The sequence below is a fragment of the Ursus americanus genome, chromosome 27 (genome assembly GCF_024610735.1).
Source record: "Ursus americanus isolate L20-20 chromosome 27, mUrsAme1.1.p, whole genome shotgun sequence".
NCBI classification, from domain to species: domain Eukaryota; kingdom Metazoa; phylum Chordata; class Mammalia; order Carnivora; family Ursidae; genus Ursus; species Ursus americanus.
In genome coordinates this window covers 16,201,422-16,206,052 of record NC_142153.1, presented here as the reverse complement: position 1 = coordinate 16,206,052, position 4,631 = coordinate 16,201,422, and the positions used below count along the sequence as shown (strand labels likewise).

Genomic DNA, 4,631 nt, shown 5'->3' with positions numbered 1-4,631 from the left:
ACATTCTGCCACCAAGCCCTTCCCCCACATCTTCCTTTTTTTCCCTTGCCTAACTGGCCTTGATTCGCTTGAAACAAAAAGAAACTTAACTGATGCCAAGAACCATTGCAGCTCATGCCAGAAGTATCTTCACTCTGTTACACAAAAATCCAAATGTTTGGCATGGATGGTGAGTTGTCTTCTTAGGAACAACAACCTAAAATGCAGCTGGATTCTTTAACTTCTATCAAATATGCAAGATGAGGATCCCCAGGATGTAACCCAGATGCAGTGGGCCTCCCACGGGGAGCCTTGGCTCTTACTTTACATTCACTTTGAGGCCCTACTCACCACTATGTCATATCCTCTAAAACACATCTAATACTTCAACACATTAATAAGAAAATTGGTATTCTAGTGAAGATTCTTCAGAACCTATGAAAGAGGGGTCACACCCCATACATATCACCAAGCAGAAACTTCATTCATTACCCCATCAGACATGTTTCCTCTTGCTACCAAAGAGCCCACCTCTGCCCATTGCTTCTTTTCTCCCACCCAACTTTAAAAGTTCTCTTTGTTATCTTAAGAAAGTCAGCCTTTAACCAGTTTGTATACATTATTCAGCAAAACCAAAACCCTGGTAGTTAGTGGAACACCATGTCCCTTGGGGTTGGGGATCTTGGTTCTTTTTACCACCTTATCTGATGTGTTCTTCCTCAATGTTGGAATCCCTCAAGCATGGAAACTCTGTAGCACTCCTAGCACCTTGACTAATGGCCTGGCCCAGTAGACTTCGCATAAAGAGTTGTTGAATGAATTTCATATATGTTTGAGCATCTTGTAGAGCCTAGAAAAGTACAACACATGAAATATGCGCTGGACAAGCAGTCCTTGAATAGACGACTACATCACCTCTATGTAGTTCTTACCATATGTTCTGATGCTGGACTAAGCACTACAGTGTATTCAAAATTAGAAGCAATGAACTTTTCCAACCAGGGCCCAGCAGAATGGCTCCCTCAAACAAGGGTGGCGAGCCGAAGGGCCATTCTGCCATCAACGTGGTAGTAACCAGAGAATACACATCAACATTCACAACGCATTCATGGAGTGGGTTTCAAGGAGCCCCTCGGGCACTCAAAGAGATCCAGAAATTTGCCATGAAGGACATGGGAACTCCAGAGGTACCCATTGACACCAGGCTTAACAAAGCTGTCTGGGCCAAAGGAATAAGGAATGTTCCATACTGTATCCGTGTGCTGTTGTCCAGAAAAACATAAGGAGGATGAAGAGTCACCAAGCAAGCTCTCTACGTTGGTTACCTATGTACTTGTCACCACTTTCCAAAATCTGCAGATGGTTAATGTGGATGAGAACTAATGGCTGATGGTCAAATTAAGGTATAAGATGGCAAAAAAAAAAAAATTAGAAACAATCAAATTAATAGCATACTAACAGAATAGAGAATTAACTCAATTTATCTATTGATTAAACTGTGAAGCGTTAGTGCCGCACGCTAAGGGTGTGGGCCTTTTGGAAGAAAGTTTGAAATTGAGAAGAGCAGTCTAAATTTCCATTTCAAAGGTGGTGGAAAGGTAGATAAGCCATGGGAAGGGCTTCATTTCTGTGGATAAATATCTTTAAAAAATGATTATTGGATAAAAAATAAAATTCAGACTATGTCTATACAAGGCCAGAATATTTAATCTAAGTAGAATTACCAGATAAAATACAGGACACCTGGTTAAATTTGAATTTCAGATAAACTACAAATATTTTTTAGTACAAGTATGTCCTATGTGTTACATGGGACATACTTATACTAAAAAAAAAAAAATCATTGTTTATCTCAAATTCAAATTTAACTGGGCATCTTATATCTTTATTTGCTAAATTTGGCGACTCCAAATCTATGGAAAAAATATTCAGTTTATTGTTTAGATAGTTGATCTGCATGTCATCTGGGTAAATTAATCTCCTTTTCGTATAGATGTTCGGCTACTGCGTAAAGCGTTAAAGGTCCACTCTCTCCTAGTCTTACATCTCTTCACACCTTTTCTCCCCTAGCTACAGTGTTCAGTTGAAATAAAAGATTTTTTGTGCCATCTCCCACCCCATCACCACCCCCAGCTCTCAAGGACTCGAGAAACAGAGGTTCTGGGTAATTCAGTTATTACGGACTTTCAGTGGAGGTGGTATTGATAAAAGGGGTCAAAATGACTGCTCTGGATATTAAAGATCTCAAAGTATGAAAAAGCTCAAAGTAACAAAAATTCCCTCATCCTTGACATACTTTCCAATCTGAGTCACACAGCCCCGGCCGTAAGGGACCATGCCGGCAAAGCCAATCTTAAGGAATATGTCCATAATTCTTCATAATGAATAATGGCCAATGTAAGCAAAGGAAACAAAGATACTCTCCATATAGCAAATCCACAAATTCTGGGATTCAAGGTATAGGATGTTGGTGAAGGTGGAAGAGAGGAAATTGATCAATATACAGAGGAATTTGTACAATAATAAAAAGGTGTAGTTGGGCCTGATGCCATTTTTGTTGTTGTTGGGGGACCAGATATATATACCTGGAAACTTCATCAACCCATTTTAGCAGGAGGTAAGGCCTAGGTAGAAGAGAGGAAAGTATGATTCCAAAGGTCCTTTAAGGAAGAATGAATTTCCTATAAGTATATATTCTAATTGGAATTAGATTGGCCAAGTGGAACTATTAAAAGTCTTACTTTAATGGATAGGTAAGAATAAGGTACATTGTTAAATAACAAAGAACCACCCTAAGTGGTGATTGACTCTTTATGGCACTACTGCATAATTCTTATCAATTAATATAAATATTAACAACACGTGTTTGTTATAAAAGTTATTGGACACAAGCCTGCTATAATTCTTGGGCTGTCTGCCCGGCTCATGAAGATTCCTCTTTTCTAAAAATGGCTCCAGAACTCAGGCGTGAGCTCCTAATAGACGGAGTCCGCCCATCCCCTGGCCGTCGCTGACTGGTCCAGGGACAGATACTTCGACCCAGGCTGGACCAATCAGAGTAGGTCTCTAAGATTTATTTCAAATGGAAACTTGAATCTAAGCTTTCTTTGGAGGTGGAAGCCTGTACGTGAATCTCGAGAGTTCTCAGGGCCACGCATGTTGAGAGAAGTAAAGACATAGAGTTTGTGTGCGGTTGAATTCAGGTCTTTAGCTCTAGTCGTCCCCGAGGCCCCCGTTTCCTTGTACTTACTACTGCTGTGTGATCTGCCGTGTGTGTTTATCTAACGATTTCTCTTTTTTGCCTCTGTTAGCTATGTCCCTGCCGTTCGTCATAAAAGCATCTGGAATAGCCCAACAGGTGTCTCGTGCTGTGCTGTTGCTGGGGGCTTTAACCCTGAAGGAGCTTACAGCTTTGTGTGTCAACCCTAATACAGGATGGGAAGTTATAAAGGTTGCAAGAGTATTCAAGAGCTATAAGAAAACAGAGGTTGTAGCAGGAGGGTTTAGGGACAACTTCTTGTCTGAGATGGGTTTTGAGCTTGCCTCTAAGGTAAGATAAGATTCGATCATGTGACAGTGAGGGAGAGAAGGCCCTCAAGACAGGGAAGATGACCTGAGCAAAGAATTAGTTGTCAGACAAAATGGGGTATGGGTGGAAAACAGCCACTCCTGGCAGGTCAAATCCTTTAGCAGCAAGGGGGAAACCTGAAGATTTTTAAGCAAGAGAGGAACATGGTCTTTGGAATAATACCAGTGCTGGGTTGGAATGGGAAAAAGGATGGGGTTGTGCAGTTAGGAGCTTATTACAGTGTTCTGTGCTAAAAACAATAGAAGAAGGCTGACAGGGAGTGGAAAGACAATGAGTTAACTCCCCATGTCGGACAATCCCAATATCGTCAGTAAAGAAGGATCTTAGGAGAGCAGGGGGCAGAGACGGGTGGGAACCTGGGGAGTGAAGTGAAGGCTGCAAGAGGGGGGCACCAAACTCTTCCTTGAGGTTAAATAATAGGAACGAGAACTAAAACCAGCGACCAGCCTGCTCTGTCGGTGGGCTCGCACAGAGGAGCAAAACTGCAAGGTACGGGTTACCCTGAGTGGGGACCTCATGAAGCCTGTGAAAGGGAAACAAGGAAGGAACACTGTAGGGAGAACCTTATAGACATGCCTGAGGCTGGGAATGGCCCACCTAGGCGATTGTGTGGCTTGAAAGTGGGAAGTCATGCCTGGGTAAGGATGCAAGTAGAATCAGGAGGACACTCAGAAAACAATGAGAAGGGAAGTGATAGGATCACTGGTTCAGTAGCTTCAAGGGAATGTGAGATCCTGGAGAGCTGAAAGGAGAATTTCAGGGCCCTTGAGGGGGTGCCTGGAGCCTTTCTGCATGATGATCTATTTGTGTCCTGATAACATAAAATCAGTGGAGATAAAGGTCTCAGGACCTGAGAAGGCTGAGGAACTGTAAGAAGAGGAGATCTATAGATGTTTCCAGAAAGGGGAGGAGCAAGAGACTAGGACATGTGAAGACCATCCTAGACAGGAAGACAGGAAGTGGTAGACAGGAAGTAGGTAGTGGTACCTACATACCTCCCAGGACAGCGGTAGACAGGCAGGCTTGGGAAAGGTGAGCAGACAGAATGGTGTGGACTTCCACA

At 42.5% G+C, this 4,631-nt stretch overlaps 1 pseudogene; it reads left to right on the top strand.

Moving 5' to 3' along the window:
• Positions 1 to 992: 992 nt before the first annotated feature.
• On the top strand, positions 993 to 1,362 carry LOC123780429 (large ribosomal subunit protein eL31 pseudogene; annotated as a pseudogene).
• The last annotated feature ends 3,269 nt before the right edge of the window (positions 1,363 to 4,631 follow it).